The 19,304-nt window shown below is 43.7% G+C and overlaps 1 protein-coding gene across 4 annotated transcripts in view; it reads right to left on the bottom strand.

Moving 5' to 3' along the window:
* The window catches only part of LOC149469272 (maternal DNA replication licensing factor mcm6), a 128,105-nt gene that overhangs the window by 92,616 nt on the left and 16,185 nt on the right, over positions 1-19,304 (bottom strand). The window lies entirely within an intron of this gene.

Here is a 19,304-nt window from a genome sequence, read left to right as displayed (position 1 = left end):
ACACTAGATCGTGTAGATGAAATGTAATATATAAAATTAATTTTAAAAAAAGAAGAATTGCACTCAAACACAATGTAGAGATCATATACTTGACTATCGGAAAATCTTGGATTTGAATAGAATCTACATGCCCTCAATGGTAGCCTGCATACAGAGAGGAAGGAAGAAGCTCCAGCCTGGATAAGACTTTCTGAGTCAAGCAGTGAATAGAAGGGCTAGGAGTTGTATACACAGTAGCTCAGCATAACCAGCTCTACCTGAAGGATGCTGTCACCACCGTGTTCTTCAAAGTTGGGAGGTGTCAAGACTTACTGCAACCGACCTCCTCCAGTAGGTAAACTCACCCTCTAAACCCTCATACCTTGCCTGTAATAGGCTCAACTGGAAACTGAATTTGATGTAGAGCTTTGCCCATTCCCTGACATATAGGGGAAGCCAGAACAAAATGGCTATTAGGAGCACACAGAACTCCTACGCCCTGCTCAGGCTCCTAAAACTAGAAAGCCTCAAAACTGGTTACTGATGGTGTCCTTCATGTGGAGCACGGTTTACACTATGCTGGCCTTTCCCATTATGTTGGGCCTTCCATGTACTGGTGGATGTGGTCTGAACACAGGTTTCTTCAGGTTGGAGCCACTTCCTTCCTCTCTCTATCAGGGGCGGACTGACCATTCGAGCACTCGGGCACTGCCTGAGGTTAGTAAGGGGCCCCATGAAATGCCCCTGGTACTTTTTTTATAGGCTTTTTTGGGTGTGCCTTGAGTGTGGGCAAGGACACAGGGGCCCCATGATCCCCTACTGCCCAGGGGCCCCATGAGTTGTCAGTCCGCCCCTGCTCTCTATGCTTGCTACCACTGAGGCTATTTGGATTCTGTACATTCACCTGTCTATTTTTAGTTCTTTGTGAATGATCGCCACATCCTTTTTGAATGCAATTCTTTTTATTGATTTTATTGCAAATCTTTCATTTACACCAAAATCGATCTAGTGTGTTTTGCATTTCCTCGTTTTATTGTGTAGTAAACATCATGAGTGGTTATTGACCTGGAATGCAAAAGCAGAATTGGAGTTCAACTGTAGTTACTGAAGGCTTTTTACCGCTCCCTCCTAGATTGTAAGCTCCAAGGAGCAGGGCCCTCTAATCCCTCTTGTATTGATCTGTATTGTTACTGTACTGTCTCCCTCCATAATGTAAAGCGCTGAGCAAACTGTCGGCACTATACAAGTCCTGTAGTATTATAATAATAATAATAAGTCAATGACTTGCAATTAAAGCATCACTATAGGACCCCTTTAAGATTTTACTTCTGCTATCTTGCTCTCCAATAGAAAGATTTTGCCTCAATTTCTGTTCTGGACACATTTTTTTCCAGACAATTAGTAAGTGAAGATTCTCTCTTGCCTTCTTATCTAGCAGTAGTCTCTGGGACAGTGAGCAAGAGGAGATCTTTAAAGGATTCCTGAGCAGCAGTAAGTCCTGACAGGGGTTCTAACCTTTCCCCTACTGGAAGGGTCCGGGGGTTTATAAAAAACACACAATGTGTGGGTGTGTATGCAATATTTTACAGTATATATACACACCCACACACAAGGTGGTATCAAAGTTTTGAGCCTATTTGTAAAATGCCAACAGATGGTAGCACAAGGCTGCATGCACAGTCACAGGGAGCACAGACCTTCATAAGTCAGTGTGCCAAGAGACATCATCCTGTGTATATTGGTAGCTGTGCAACAGGTGCGATTCTGATTATATTGTCAAAAGTATTGGGACACCCCACCAAATTATTGGATTCAGGTGTTCCAATCACCTCCATGGCCACAGGTGTATAAAATCAAGAACTTAGGCATGCAAACTGCTTCTACAAACATTTTTATTATAAATGGGTCGCTCTCAGGAGCTCAGTGAATTCAAGCATGGTACCACGATAGGTTTCCACCTGTGCAAAACGTCCATCATCTGTGCAATTTCCTTGCTACTAAATATGCCACGACGGCCAGTGGTATTATAAAAAAGTGGAAACAGCTGGGAAAAGCAGCAACTCCGCCAGTAAAATGACAGAGAGGGGTAAGCACACGCTGAAGAGCACAGTAAGCAAAAGTCGCCAACTGTCTGCAGAGTTAATAGCTAAAGACCTCCAAACTTTCGTGTGGCCTTCATATTAGCACAACAAAGCATAGAGAACAGCAAGCAATGGATTTTCATGGCTGAGCAGCTTCATCCAAACCTTACATCACCAAGTACAATGCAAAGCATCAGATGCAGTGGTGTAAAGCACGCCTCCACTGGACTAAAGCAGTGGAGGCGTCTTCTCTGGAGTAACAAATCATACTTCTCTATCCGGCAATCCAGTGGACGTGTCTGGGTTGGTAGCTGCCAGAACAGTACTTGCCTGACTGCATTATGCCAAGTGTAAAGTTTGGTAGGGGAGGGAAAAAAAAAAAAAAAAAAAAAAAAAAAAGTGTATGGAGTTGGGTTGTATTTCAGGGGTCGGGCTTGGCCCCCTAGTTCAAGTGAAAAGAACTCAAAGGCATCAGCATACCAAGACATTTTGGACAATTTCATTCTCCAAACATTTTGGGAACAGTTTGGGGATGGCCCCCTCCTGTTCAGACATGACTACGCACAGTGCACAAAAGCAAGGGCCATAACAGACATGGATGAGTGAGTTTAGGGTGGAGGAACTCCTTACCTCAACCTGACAGAACACCTTTGGGATGAATTAGAGTGAAGACAGCGAGCCAGGCGTTTCAGGAAGAATGGTCAAACATTCGCATAGACACTCCTAATCCTTATGAACAGCCTTCCCAGAAGAGTTGAAGCTGTTATAGCTGCTAATAGGGTGAGTCAACTCTATATTGAATCTTTAAGACCAAGACTGATGGCATGCCATTAAAGTTCAAGTTTTTTGTAAAAAGCAGGTGTCCCAATACTATATAAATACACACACACACACATATATATTCGGACACAGGCACAATTTTCATATTTTTGACTCTGTATGCCACCAGAGTTTAAGCTTTAATTCAAGGGGATGAATATAAATATCCCCTGCAAATTTTAGGAACTGAAACAATTTTCATACACAGTCCCTCTATTTTCAGGGGCTCAAATGTAAATTGGACAAAATTAATATAATCATAAATTGTTCATTTTGAATATTTTGTTGAGAATCCTTTACTGGCAATGACTGCCTGAAGTCTGTAATCCATGGACATGACCAAAGACTGGGTTTCCTTCTTTCTGATGCTTTGCCAGGCTCTAACTGCAGCTGTATTCAGTTCTTTGTGGGTCTTTCTGCCTTTAGTTTTGGCTTCCGCAAGTGAAATGCATGCTCAGTTGGGTTGAGATCAGGTGATTGCCTCGGCCATTGTAGAATATTCCACTTTTCCTTCAAAAGCTCCTGGGTTGCTTTTGCAGTGAGTTTTGGATCATTGTCCATCTGTACTGGGAAGCGCGTCCAATCAACTTTTCATTTGGCTGAATCTGGGCTGACAATATATCTCTAAACACTGCAGAATTCATCCTGCTGCTTCTATCTTCTGTCACATCATCAATAAACACCAATGACCCGGTGCCACTAGAAGCCATGCATGTCCATGCCATCACACTGCCTCCACCATGTTTTACAGATAATATTGTGTGCTTTGGATCATGAGCAGTTTCAAGCCTTTTCCACACTTTTTTCTTCCCATCATTCTGGTACAGATTAATATTCGTTTTCATCCGTCCAAAGAAATGCTTTTCCAGAACTGGTCTGGCTTTTTTTGGCAGTCTAATGTGGCTTTTCTATTCTTCATGCTTATGAATGGTTTGCACCTTGTGGTGAACCCTCTATTTGCTCTCGTGAAGTCTTCTCTTGATTGAAGACTGACAATGATACGCCCACCTCCTGGAGAATGTCCATCACTTGTCTGGATGTTGTGAATGGATTTTTCTTTAACATAGAGAGGATCCTGCAATCATCCACCACTGTTGTCTTCCTTGGACAGCTCCTTTGAACGCATGATGGTTCACAGCAATAGATTCAGATCTGAAGAAGTGGAATCTTCTAAATGAGTCACTGCCCACTTACATCATCACGTTCCATGCTGACATCAGGTTTGCGGTCTGCCGCGACACTGGTTAATGCGGCGGTCGGCCGCATTAGGATGCTCCTCTTGCTTCCTATTCAGCTATGCATAGACCACCTGTCATCTACCATCCCTAGGGGATCCGGACATCATACTGACATGCCTATCTTTGTCTACTCTGCTGTGAGTTGCCAATTGTATGTTAACAAAATGTACTATTAATTCTGCACTTAGTCTGGCGCCCCTCCGCTTCCTTCTACTTACAGAGTTGAATTCGTGTTAATTAGGAATTTGTCTAAAATTTAGCTTTGCTCCTAAGACTTATTTGGTTGTATTCATTTTTGTAACATGGTCTTGAATGAATTTGTTGGGAAAAATACATGTGTGCAAATTAACAAATCTTGCTTGCAATCCATGGCCCGCACTTGTGTGAGTATTTTGACCCATAGAAAATGTTGATTCTGAAAGGAAAGTAAAATGTTTTCGGACAAATCTGTTGGGGTGTGCTCAGCTGCTTGTATTATTGCAAGACATTTATAATAACTATGTTGAGCTAGTGCTCTCTATAGTGTTCAGCTGTGATAGTGAAATATTGTTCAGTGGCACAGAAAGGGAAGGACCCTAAAGAAGAGCCGTGGATTGTGGGATATGTAGTTCAGAAGGCTAGATTTGCAGAGGGACCAATATTGTTGTGAACTAACGTTCCAGCCAGCTAGAAGAGGAGGTGGAATGCTGGGAGAGGATATATAAAATCAGACCCCAAGAGAAGGGCTTCCTCTTGGGACTACAAGCTGAAACTGAGAGGAGGGACCCAGCTGCTGTGAATAGTGGAGTAGGCCGCATGGTCTGGACGGTGTGAAGGATCTTTGGTGGGTGAGCTATAGACCTGCAGGCAGATCCCCTGTCCCCAACTTTCTGTCGGCAAAGTGACGAATTGGAGTCATGCACATCGTCACTACCACACCCACAGCAGAATTCCAGTGTCACAAAATGCTAAGTTGGACGCCACACATTGGTTCCACAGGAGGCTTCCAGGACATCCTGAATCCCTTGAGCCGCAGTGTCATCAGGATTGGTGAGCGGGCTGAAGCCCATACTGTGTACACCCTTCACTAAAGGACACTGCATGTAGACACCTTTACCACATGTCTGATAGTAAATCAGTCACCTTAACTAGGAGCCATTTACCTACATTATCAGGGATTGCTGGTCACCATTGCACAGCAATCTCTTTGGGCTAGCTGAAGATTTAAGACCCCTGTCCATCAAGACTCCTTTTGCTACCTCTCAAGCCAAGGACTCAGTGCCTCATGTGTGTAGATTAAAAGGGGGACTTCATAGAATAGCTCACACATTTAGCTCTTAACATGTGTCGTCATTGCTGGACCTATGGCATCAGGATTTTAAGGGAGCTGGCTGACACTCGAAAGTCTTTTCCCCTTTCATACTTGAGGTCAAAGGCTCCATTTGATTATATTTGAAATACTGTTTGACTTATTGTGTTCACTACAGCAGGTGACTACCTTAAGAAGCATTTGCTTTAACTGTCTGCAACTAAAGAATCATTCGTAAATACTTGTTGTTTACTGCGATTTGGTGTCTTTGAAATCGTGGTTTCTTGCGTATTATGTCAGAACCCAGGGTGTCAGGAGGCTCGCAAGGTCAGGGCAACCTTTGGGGACAGTCATCTTACAGCGGCCCTCATGATGGTAGCGTTACATGTATAAATAAAACTGTTGATGCTGAAAGACTGCTAAGGTACCAAAGGACAGGAGTAATTATCTGGGACATAAGGTTACATACTCTCTGGCACTCATGTCCTCCCCTCTCCCCTGTCAGTGTATATTCACAATAGTGCCTAGTCAGGGGCGGACTGAAAACTCATGGGGCCCCCGGGCAATAGGGGGTCATGGGGCCCCTGTGTCCTTGCCCAAACTCAAAAAAGCCTATGAAAAAGGTACCAGGGGTATCTCATGGGGCCCCCTACTGACCCCGGGCCGTGCCAGAGTTTCCAAATGTTCAGTCCGCCCCTGTGCCTAGTACTGCACCAACTATGCTGCCAGCTCTCCTGCTGTGCATCCTTGATTTACACATGCATTATGTTAATGACTATTGTCACAGTTGATGTTCCAGGTGCCACAGAGATGTCACCATCACAATTTTACTATGGGAGCCCATGATCCATGGATATGCCAAATGTGATCCATAATGGCCAGAAGAAAAAAATATACACAAACATATTGTGAAGTACCAATATACAGTGTCTATGACCCTGTGTGAGAATCGTATTGTTCTGAACACCAGATATAGCTTTATGTAATCTCCAAACCATGTGGTTTAAAGATATGGAGCTTTTGCTTATGCCACCCTTAAAGTCTTATACAATTGAGGGCCCTCTAACCCACTGAATAGTATTTTTAAATTTGGTTTTGCATTGCTTCACGTCCCACCTCGCAGGGTCCAGCTCCCCGTGTCCTTTAAACAATACCATTCACATTAATCTTAAAAATGGCTTAAAATATTAACATACATTTCCCAACAATTTCTATGGGGTTCACATTAAAGTTTGCAATTAGCAAATTTTTTGATGAGTGGATCAATCCTTCCATCAAAGGAACCTGTGCAAATTCACCCATTGCAAATGAAGTCCAATTCTTATTCTATTTAACCCCTCGCCTACAGGGCACTTCTACCCCCTTCCTGCCCAGGCCAATTTCCAGCTTTCAGCGCTGTCACACTTTGAATGACAATTGCACGGTCATGCAACATTGTACCCATATGAAATTTTAATCATTTTTTTGAGACAGATAGAGCTTTCTTTTGGTGGTATTTAATCACCTCTGGGATTTTTTATTTTTTCTTAAACCAAAAACGACTGAAAATTTGGAAAAAAAACAAAAAACGTTTTTGTTTTTGTTATACAATTTTGTAAATAAGTGATTTTTCTCCTTCACTGATGTGCGCTAATGAGGCTGCACTGATGGACACTGATAAGTGGCACTGATGAGGAGGCACTGGTAGTTGGCACTGATGGGCACTGACAGGCATTACTGATGGGCACTGAAAGGCAGCACTGATACATGACACTGATAGGCGGCACTGACTGGCACTACTGATAGGTGGCACTGAAAGGCAGCTCAGATGGGCACTGATATCTGGCATTGATGTGCACTGGTATGCACTGATATGTGGCATTGATGTGGCACTGGCACGTGGCACTGATGGGCACTGGCACGTGGCACTGATGGGTGGCACTTCTGGGGCCACACTGATCATCAGTGCCCTGATGATCAGTGTACATGTCCTCTCCGTGGAAAGCAGATTACTGGCTCTCCTCTCCGTCAGCGTTACAGCTCGAGAGGGGAGAAATGCCGATAACCAGCATTTCCGTGTTTACATGTGATCAGCTGTGATTGGACACAGCTGATCACATGACCAAGCCGACAACGAGAGAACCACCTTGCGCCCCTCATTGTACTATAGGGCGGGCGGAAGGTGGTTAAGATACTTTGAAGAGCTGAATTATTGTGATTTCACAATGGCTTATCTATTGGCCAGAACAAAAAAAGGTCTGATCATAACATGTTACACCATGAATATGTTGCGAAACGTGAACAAATCCTTTAACCATTTCCAACAGACTCTGAAAATTATTATTTCCACATCAGTGGTTAAAATCACCAAAGTGCAGCCCAACACCAGACACACACTCTCAGCTGGAATAATAAGAAATTGGGCTTAAAAAGGTCAAGTTAGTCTTTCATTACATGTTATATGTTACACCCCTATCCAGGGTGTGACATGCTACCAAGGAGCACCCCCCCCCCCGCCACATCATTCATTTAGAGTTCTGTGAATGGGACAACTACAAACTATGGGCTGACCGTCTGCTGAGATTGCGGTATGGCTGCAGATAGAGTCATTGTCTGATCCGAACCCTTGGGCATGCCATTTAGGAGCTAGTTTTGTTCCACAGCTTCTGCCGCTGTCATTGTAAACAGCAGAGTGGAGACCGGGAGGCAGGACAGATCGAGAGTAAGAGGCACAGTCAGGGGCAGACTGACCATTTGGATACTTGGGCACTGCCCGAGGGCCCAGGGTCAGTAGGGGGCCCCATGAGATGCCCCTGGTACCTTTTCATAGGTTTTTTTGAGTTTGGGCAAGGATGCAGGGGCCCCATGATCCCCTATTGCCCGGGGGCCCCATGAGTTGTCAGTCCGCCCCTTGGCACAGTAGCACTGCATGCAGCACGGGAACCAGAGCTACACAAGATAACTTTGCAGACTAACTAGCAGGTGATTGGTTGCTGGGACAGAGCAGTCCTAGCAACCAATCACCAACTCGGTAGTATGCAAAATTATCTTCGGCAGCTCCCGCCATCCTCCTACTGTGCCTCCCAGTCTTGATCTGTCCTGCCTTCCAATCTCCGCTTTGTGTGTCAGAAGAGGTACTGGCTCTGAAGGATGGGAGAGTGGGGGATGCTTGTGAACCTACAGAGAACTCTACTGGGGGGGGGGAAGCTGAAATGACTACTTGGGGAAGGGGGGTGGGTAGTGTGATGTAAAGAGGCAGATCGTGTGTGAAAATGGGGGGGGGAGTGACATGACGGGGGCAGAAAGGACTACTAAGAGGGGGGGGGTGATGTAAAGGGGGCATAAGCCACTACTGTGTGTGGGGAGGGGCAGAGGAGGTCACGAATGTGGGGGGTGATGTGAGTGGGGCAGAGGACACTGCTGCGAGGGACAGTGCTTTGGGGGTGATGATGTGAACAGGCATTCAGAACACTATTGTGAAGGGGCAGAGGATACTTATGTAAGAAGCAGAGGAGTCAAGGACCTGAGCCATTGGACAAACATATGATTTGGACCTCTGCTTGAAGAAAGTTTTGCTGATCAGATCTCTGTGAATTTTAGTTACCCCTGCTTTACAGGCTGCTAATGAATAAAGGCACTTTTGCACGTGCAAAAAATGTACATTTATTTTTATTTATTTTTTTATATGTGTGAACTTATCCTTAAAACAAGATAAACCATATAGGATGGAGGGATGGAGAGATGGATGGGTTACAGTATCTCCCACTTCAGCTCTTGCTTCAAATGTCTCATACTTCAGGACCGCAGTTAGCCAAGCATGAGTATCCGAAAAGTAAAAATGATGCCAAGTAATTTTTATTACCGTTGGCATACTGTGATAAGTGAGAGAATTCCAGCTGGTGAGTGTGATGTGCTGACGTAACCACTGAGGTGGATAGGGTTAGAGAGGATGTGAACTTATTCACTAAAAAGGACACCCTTTGTAATTTATGTTCATCACAGACTATTGTAAATATTTTGATACATATTAATATTGGTTTGCAGGTTAAAAAGTATGAAAATTAAAAAAAACAAAAAAACAAAAAAAAAAAAAAAACATTTATACTCACCAAGGTGGATACAGCATTGATCAGATACTGCATCTTGAAATATCAAAGAAAAACGAGTGCTAGATCTATGTGACAGGAGCAGCTGGCATGAAAGGGAATCACCTCAAAAACCTTCTATATCACTCAAATTTCATACACCATTCAGCGCTTAAATTGATCAACAATATCCTCAATGAGTATCTATATAGCGTCTCTATTTGACCAGGATGATTCAAGGAATAAACAAGTATTCCACAATATTATAGATAGGTGATGAGTTGTGACAGTCTCTCTGATATTTTAAATTATAATATGGTGACTTCGGTGATAAACATAGCTGTAGAATGCACTAACCAGATAGCGCTTAATATTGCGCATATAATAGATGGTATTAGGTCATCTAGGGTTGGACATCCAGAACTCGGATCCGTTGATGAACGCCACCAGAAATTGTAGTATTTCAGCCAATATATCCAGGTAATGCGATCCAGATCCACCAGGGGGAGCCAGCGGTCTAGATGTCATCCAGGATCCACAGCTCAAAAATCACAGATGAATATCAAGTAGATGCAATCTCCCAGAGGGTGCCAGTGGTTAATAGGTCATCCCAAGGGCTCCTTAGGAAGTGGGCTCAGAGAAAAAAAAAAAAGAGCCCAAGCACAAAACATTTCCATAGTGTAACACTGCTTTTATTAAAAATTGTATAAAAAAAACATATATAGTAGTGACACTTACACTTTCAATTGTCTATTGGCATCTGGCCAGATGAGGAATCCACGTGGCAGAGTCACTGATAGCAACTCCCTGACATGTTTCATGCGATAGCACGTTATCATGCAGATACTGCATCTGTACCACTGCTAGCTCTGCAGTGAACTGAGTGATCAAAAACCGCCGATTGCTCAGTTCTCTCCATCCGCTCTGAGCAGAGAGTCGTGACTGTCAATTTCTGGCTCTTTGCTATGCCCCTCCAGCACTCACTGAAGTGCAGGGCTGTGGTGGGGGGAGGGAGGGACTGGCTCGGGCTTTCGGTGGATCACCGAGAGGCTGAAACAAGTGCTGGTCCAGGGTTCTGGGTGGATCCCGACCATTTGGTCAGGATTTTTTCAAGGCCTGGAACTGCTCAGTGGCGTTAGCCAACAGCGGACTTTAGTCCACTGTTGGCGGGAAACTGGTTACAGGCATGAAGAACAAAATTACACTCCAGTGATCAAAAAAAAGTTGTCTATACTTTTCCTTTAATCTTTTTTCTAGCACTGTATTTAATCAAGGTTAGTGTATTGCACGCACATACATTTTTAAATCCAATGGGGAATATTATAGATACACACACTCACATACCAAGTATGTAAATGTGCATATATCATACCTGAGCAACTGCTGTGGAAGCTTGAAAATCGCTGTAGTAGTCACCGTTTCTGCAGTGATTGCTGCAGTCTGCCATTCTGCATAGTAACCACGAAAAGGTAGCTTGTTCATCACTGCCACCTTTCACATCTTGTATTTTTAAATTTTCTAACTGTACAAGAAACACAGTTTTGAATGCTGCAGCCCCTGTGGTCACTACACGGAAGGGCAGCCACCCAGAACAGGAGCAAGAAGATCATCGCTATCACTGTAGTAGCACTGCCTACTATAGTGATTAGCAGCTTCCAGTGATCACTCAAGAATAGGATATGCATTGAAAAAAAAAAAAAAAAAAAAAAACACATAAAAAGCTGTTGAAGACACAAAGTCCTAGAAAAGGACATCCAGGTTTATTCCTGTGAACACAATATTATGGTCTACAAATCACAGATATGCATCACATTGCAAATAGAGAACACAGGAGGTGGGAACAGGCTTTGTAGTCTACCACACTCCAATTCACTGTAGCAAGCAAAATACAACACTCTTAGTACTGTATATACTACATATACTTTATATTTAGTATATATACTACAAACAGGGGCGGACTGACAACTCATGGGGCCCCCGGGCAATAGGGGATCATGGGGCTCCTGTGTCCTTGCCCAAACTCAAAAAAGCCTATGAAAAAGATACCAGGGGCATCTCATGGGGCCCCCTACTGACCCCGGGCCCTCGGGCAGTGCCTGAGTTTCCAAAATGGTCAGTCCGCCCCTGACTACAAACTAGCACTATATAACAGCAGCTCTCACTCCCAGCAAACATTTTCCGCTGTCTCTATCTATGCCAAGGGGGGTTGGTACATAAAACACTTTTTGGACCTTCCCAGCAACTCCAGCCATAGTCAACCCAAACAAAAGCCATTCACAGTATGGGAAGTTTAAGCCTAGGTTCACATATAAGTGGTGCAGTATATTGCATGTGATTCGCACGGGAACCACACTGCATATCACATGCGATTTGTGTGCGGTGCGATTGGAGCCGTACATTTTGTATGGCTCTAATCGCACCGCACCAAAAAGGCGCAGGTCCCTTTTTTGGGTCCGCACTAGAAGCGGATCACATGGGTATTCACACCTATGAGATCAGATTCTGCACCACATTTTGTGGACCGCTTTCAGGGTGTTAACATACACACCCGCAGCGGTTTGCATGAATGGGGTGAGATTCTGATGCGGTGCGGAATTTGCACAGAAAATGCTGCGAATTCCGCACCACATCAGTGTGAACCAGGGCTTAGACTCATGGTCGACCTGAATCTGAAACTCATCCCTAATCAATAACCAAATTAGATCAATGACATCACTGGGCATCCCTACCTGCCTATGTACATTACAGCAGCCCTGCAATCAGGTGGGCTAACTGCTGCATTGGTTTGACAGATCCCCAAACAGGCTGGGTTTGCCTCATACTCAGGTCCAACAGGAATCTGAATGGGTTTATTTGGTTATAAGCAATCAAAAAAATTAAATGCCACTGCATTTCTTTTAGAAAATCCATTACATTATAGAAACAAAAATGTCATCTCTTATTTAAATGTTTGCAAAAAATATTTTAATGCAAAAACACTGAAAAGGAGTTTAAAGATCATGGTATAAACACGTGTATACTACAACTTCTGTATGCTAGTGACTGGGTTATCGCTGTAATGTAAACATTTGGACAGCAGAGGTCTCCATTTACCAGGTAATTTAAAGTCAAAATTCTTCCTCAGCATAAATTCATACAGAGGTTTAAAATATATAAATCTAAAAAAAAAAATGTCTAAATATTATTTTATAAATTTACAGACCAACTTACATAAATAACAGGAGAATGTATCAGAGGGGTTTGGACAAATACAAAAATTTGATCGACGCTGAAAAACACTCTGGCTCAACGGCACCCTTTCCCAGACTAACGCAGGCCATAGATGGGTCGAAAATCGGCCGATTTTCGCGGCAATTATGGGCAAATTGGCCGATCTTTTTACCGATGAAAAAGAAAAAGGAGGAGAAGGAGAAGGAGAAGGAGAAGGAGAAGGAGAAGGAGAAGGAGAAGGAGAAGGAGAAGGAGAAGGAGAAGGAGAAGGAGAAGGAGAAGGAGAAGGAGAAGGAGAAGGAGAAGGAGAAGGAGAAGGAGAAGGAGAAGGAGAAGGAGAAGGAGAAGGAGAAGGAGAAGGAGGAGGAGAAGAAGGAGAAGAAGGAGAAGGAGGAGAAGAAGGAGAAGGAGGAGAAGAAGGAGAAGAAGAAGGAGGAGAAGGAGAAGGAGAAGGAGAAGGAGAAGAAGGAGAAGGAGAAGGAGAAGGAGAAGGAGAAGAAGGAGAAGGAGAAGGAGAAGAAGGAGAAGGAGAAGGAGAAGAAGAAAAAGAATTCCAGTCCAGCAAAAAGTGTCCCTGCAGAGAGCTCCGCTATTTCTTTGACAGTGCTTTGACATTTATAGCGGTTGCAACAATGTATCTTTGTTTCCGAATAAAAACATCTGTATCCGAAATGGATACAAATAGATACATTGTTGCAACTGCTATAAATGTCAAAGCACTGTCAAAGAAATAGTGGAGCTCTCTGCAGGGAGACTTTTTGCCGGCTGTAGAGGGGATGAAAATTGGACGATTATTTTTAACATTCCTGGTAACGTCGGCCGCTTGAATGAGCGATTTTTTGTTTTTTTAAAGAAAAATCGGCCGTTTTTCTCCCCATCTATGGCCTGCATAAGTGTATAAATGAGTATATGCACATACATACAAACAAGTGTGTTCTCTTCACATCCACTCCAGACAAAAGGGAGTCATCATTTTACACTGGAATATACAGTGTGTGCACCAGACCTTTCAGATATGTACATACAGCCAGGGGTGGACTGACAACTCATGGGGCCCCGGGCAATAGGGGATCATGGGGCCCCTGTGTCCTTCTCCACACTCAAACCACACCCAAAACAGCCCATGAAAGGTACCAGGGGCATCTCATGGGGCCCCCTACTGACCCTGGGCCCTCGGGCAGTGCCCGAGCACCCGAATGATCAGTCCGCCCCTACATACAGCCACGACTCAGCAGCCTTCCTACAGCATAAATGATAAATTCACTTCTCATAATAAATAGAAGCATTTTCCAATGTCATTACGGGCCCAGTCATCCCAATGTGCTTTTCTCTTACCTTATCCACATGACATTTCATTTTTTTGTCAGTTTATGTGAGATTTTGAATGGATTTTCAGATTGCATATTTGCTATCAATAGTCTTTCAGCATTCACTTCCTTGTAGAATCACAGAAGAGAGTGTGATACAGTCAGGGGCGGACTGACAACTCATGGGGCCCCCGGGCAATAGGGGGATCATAGGGGCCCCTGTGTCCTTGCCCAAACTCAAAAAAGCCTATGAAAAAGGTAGCAGGGGCATCTCATGGGGCCCCCTACTGAACCCGGGCCCTCGGGCAGTGCCCTAGTTTCCAAATGGTCAGTCCGCCCCTGGATATGGTGTGTTCACCACTCTGGACAACACTTCCATTATTACAATACTACTTTCCTCCCATCAGCTATGTAGTACAAGGGCCTGTCTGATTTGATACCAGTTGAACAGATTGTTCAGGTGTTTCCTCCTATTCCATAGTTCTGGAAAATCTAAAAGGAAAATTTTACAAATCAGATTGCATAGTGGCCGTTTTTATACAAGGACAGAGTGGATGGAGACACTCAGGCCCCATTCACAACTCCATGTAGTGAAGGCTCACATTCCTGCATGCGTTTGGGTGTTTTGGAGTGTTTTTACTTATCAAGCATAGGGCAGCCCATGCGCTTCAACAGGCTGCAATACACGCAACAATTGCCCCAGAAAAGCTCCAGAACTTTTGGAGTGGAACACGGTGCATTATCGCAGTTTTTGGAGCGTTTGCTGCACTTGGGGTTCCTTTAACATAGAATGACAACACAATGCACATTTGCATCAGGTTTCAGAAACGCATGGCAAAGAAACAGATGTGAATGGAGCCCCACTGTACTTGTGTAAATGCACCAATTTCACTTTCAGGCCCCATTCACAGAGTAGAGGAAGCACATGTTTTTTGGCTCATTTTCCAGCGACACAGAGGGCAGCCGGTTGATTTCAATAGGCTGTGCTACACGTGGCAAAGTAGCTCATGGGACATGCGTTTTGCTGCATTTGTTACCAGTTTATTCATGCGGCAAAATATGTTCTTGTTTGTGTTTGGTGTGCCGTTAATTAATGACACTGTGTGTCATTGACGCATGACCAGGGGCGGACTGACCATTTGGAAACTTGGGCACTGCCCGAGAGCCCAGGGTCAGTAGGGGGCCCCATGAGATGCCCCTGGTACCTTTTTCATAGGCTTTTTTGAGTTTGGGCTAGGACACAGGGGCCCCATGATTCCCTATTGCCCAGGGGCCCCATGAGTTGTCAGTCCGCCCGAGCGTGACTAGTTAGTTTTGGGTGTATAAATGTGGTCATATACTATACAATCTCCTTTAGATTTACCAAAACTATATAAAAATTAGGAGGAGGACACAGCATCTGTCCAAATCACTATATCCAAATCAAGCAGGCCCTAGCACTATATCAGGGGTGTCCCTTGGGCTGCATGGGGCCTGAGCCCATCTGAAGAGACGCTGGGGTAGCCAGGCAAATGCACTTAGGGAGAGATCCCGGGGATGCTGTGAAAAAAATAGTTGATGGGTGAAGGGTGTGTATTATTGAGGTCAGTGCAGGATGTGTGCACTAATGGGATCAGCTGGTAATCTGCTTCCAGGGTCCTACTGGCTCCTCTGTCCACATTCCAGGAATTGAAAAAGCTTTAAGAAATTTACCAAGGCCTTGCTTTCCAGATCAAAGAGCTTGAATATTTTTGCGTCATTTTGACTCAAAATGATAGTTAAGACTACAGGATACTGGGGTGCCGTGACGTGGCCTCTGCAGCTTACGCATATATCTGCAAATGTGTGCAAACTAAACCCCTTGTTTTAAACGTGAACTGTTAGATAAGAAAATTTGGTTTGTTACAGCCTGGCTGTTACTAAAAGGTGGTGTTCCTGCCGAGTCCATCGACTACCAGGTACTAACAACAGCGAGGAGTCCCCATCCGCTAAGAGGGTCCACCGAGAGGTCTGGAGGTCTTTCCCAGGTTGTAACCAGTACCATTGGAATGCCATTTGCCTACCAGGTCCCAGATAACTACCAGTGCCCTTAGATTAAATGCGTAATATTATCATACGTCTGGTGAGTGCAAACACACCCCTTTTCTTCAGATCACTGAGCACATACTACCATTAACGCAAGTTCCCGGGAAAATTGGCGCATCTTACTCGAATATTTCAAGGACTTTTATATATATTGAATTGGTCGCTGATTGCTATGTCGCATTTTACCAATTATTGTCTTCATTAAAAGACACCACTTATATGTTCACCTATTAGTGCATAAAGATTGCGCATTATTTGTCACTATCTCACTATATTAAGAGCGCTGCATTTTTTTCTAATATGTTTAGGATTTCAGGGGTTAATCTTTGTGGGAGAAAGGGTTAATCTTTTATGCCAGTCTAAAATCTACTTTAATAAATCTGAAAAAAAAAAAACTAACATTTTATTTTCCTCCACAGATAGAGAACTTTGATCAAAAATCAATACTGCATGTTTACTCGGCTACTGTTTATTGTAATTCTAATATGTCATGTCAACCTGCCCGAAATTTGTTAAAAAAAAAAAAAAAAAACCACACTATTTACAGATAAGCGAACTTTGGATTCTTGCAGACCAAAACATTTTTATATAATCATGTTATAAAATATGCTTAGCTAATGATGTTCTGATTGGATGGAGGGATATCCTCCCTCCATAACTGTTCTGATTGGTTGATTTGGTATTGGCTGTAATAATCTGATTGGATGAAGGGACATCCTCCCTCCATAACGGTTTTGTATTTAATTGCTGTTCATGCTACCAATAAATGAGCATACCAGAACCAACCTGTCTCTGTGGCCCTTCGTGGTGTGCTCTCAGAATTCTGACGGGGTCTCACAGATCATCCTAGGGGCCAAATTAACCCCTTCCCAACAATCTTATGCAAACTGCTTTTTGATACCATATTCTGAAGCGCTCGCTTTATCACTTTTTATTACCGACCATATACAGCTATAAATTTGGTCAATGACCGATTTCATTGACCAAATACCATCATTTGTTAAGAAATAGCAATGAAAGCAATAGTTTTGGCCAGCGGGTGTGTTTTATTTTGGCAGGCGTCTTTGTGATTGGCAAGGATCTCATCACTGTATGATGTAGTTTACAACGGATTTAATTTTTTTTTTTTAAATAAAGGATTTTCAGAGTTTGTGTGCTTATTTTCTGGTTACTTTTTTGTGAATGAACAGTATCTACCGCTTACTCATGTTTATTTTTTTTTTTAAATGGGGCTTTCAGATTTCAATAAACCCTCTTGCAGACCCTTAACCACTTGGCCAGTATTGTGGTGGGGTAGGCCTTTGTCCATAACATGAAGGCAAGGTGCTTTGACAAGGGGTCCCCCCAACATGGTACCCCCCCCCCCCTTCAAATGGGCATGCATAGTGTCACCATAAGAAAGCATTCTCATGTAGAATTCTCTTTTGATGTTCAGATCACTCTATAAGAAGCATTTGACCGGCAGTGAGGAGGCATGGTATCACCTTCACCACATGCTTTTTAACCCCTAGGACCCTGCACAAGCAACCCTATTCACTTGCGATCAGCGCGCATATAGGAGGTATCATTCCTGCCATAGTTGCAGCATGTGTACATCCCCAGCCACTGCCTTTGGCGATAAAGGGGGTAATGGTTGAAGGGTGGTAAGTCACAAGGATTTTACAGCCCCCAACCTTGCATGTGAATAAGCCCTGTGTAGCCAGTTAGTATCGCCAGTCACAGTGTTGCCATACCAGCTAGAATCAGCGTTCCTGATTGCCACCACACCAGACCAGTTTCTTTGAGCACCACCACACCACTCCCAGTGTCACCAGACCAGTGTAAGGCAGCAACAGTGTTTCTGATCACCACCATATGAGTACAGTGTTGCCTCTGCCTGTACTAACCCTGGCCTGTTTATTTTCCATGCTTCTGCCTGCTGTCTGGACTGATTCTTTGACTGTTCAATGAGCAGGTCTCTGCCTGCCACCTGAAGTGACCCATCTGCATGTCTGACTGCCTAGATTCCTGCAGGACAGCAGTCTCAGCCATCCCTTGTGGACAGCTGCACTCTTGGAACCACAGGAACTATTTTGCTCTTCCTTACCAAAGCATCCTGTACTCCCTGGTCAGTAAAAATGGCATCTGGGGGCTGCCACTGTCCAGTAGGCTTGGCTTCTAGGAGAGGGGACTGCTATAGGTGTCATTACACCAAGCTATATTCCCTGGCCCCTCTTACATAAGTGACCATTACAGTACATTGGTCTTGACCAGGGTGCATTTGATTTAAATCACGATTTAAATCACTAGTCAGTAAGGCTGGATGTAAATCCTAGTTTTCTACATAAAAGACTAATTCTTGTTGCTATAACTTTAATATGCAAGTAGATGAAGATTTTTAGAATAACAACTTTTCATATTAGTTTTTTTATCCCCAGTTTAATAGGTTAATCATTCATATTTGGACAACTTTTCTGTTGTACTTAGGAAGGAGAAAAATATTCATTACCTTAATAACAATTTAAATAGATTTATTCAACTGAAACAATAACATTCCAGCATATGTGATTTGCTTAAACATCCATGTTTGTTAACTAATTTGGCTTAACAGAATATATATATTTGAAGAAACTTAGACTGTCAGCCCCTTCCTCCTCACACTTAGTTTCACTTTCTTCTTGTGCAGATCTATTCCACTCCAAACAATCAGAAAAATATTGGTTTCTATTGGGTCATGTCAATTGTAATATGGTTCAGGTTAACTTTCAGAATTTAAGCTAACCATCAACCAACCAAACCCAAATATGTCTCTACTTATTCCCTAGTAAACTGTCCTTTTTAGATACATTTCAAACAATGCCAGTCACCACAACCAAGCAATACTTTACTACCAGGTGAGGCTACTGCATAACAGATGTTAAGAAATAGTTTGATTCAAGCAGGAGCATGCCCACTTCCATGATCAGTACGGAGGCCACTGACCTGAAGTGAGATACCAGGGTTTCTAGTCACCCCTTCAAGCACATCAGTGGTTAGTAAGATTCAGGGGCGGACTGACCATTTGGAAACTCGGGCACTGCCCGAGGGCCCAGGGTCCGTAGGGGGCCCCATGAGATGCCCCTGGTACCTTTTTCATAGGCTTTCTTGAGTTTGGGCAAGGACACGGGGCCCCATGATCCCCTATTGCCTGGGGGCCCCATGAGTTGTCAGTCGGCCCCTGGTAAGATCAAGTAAATAGAAGAAAGGCTGTGAAGGCTGCCTGTTGCTGTCCTGTA

The sequence above is a fragment of the Staurois parvus genome, unplaced genomic scaffold (assembly GCF_062004578.1).
Source record: "Staurois parvus isolate SC_StPar_1 unplaced genomic scaffold, SC_StPar_1.0 ptg000077l, whole genome shotgun sequence".
In the NCBI taxonomy this organism is placed as follows: domain Eukaryota; kingdom Metazoa; phylum Chordata; class Amphibia; order Anura; family Ranidae; genus Staurois; species Staurois parvus.
Note: the sequence above shows the minus strand (reverse complement) of the source record. Positions and strands in the feature narration are given on the sequence as shown.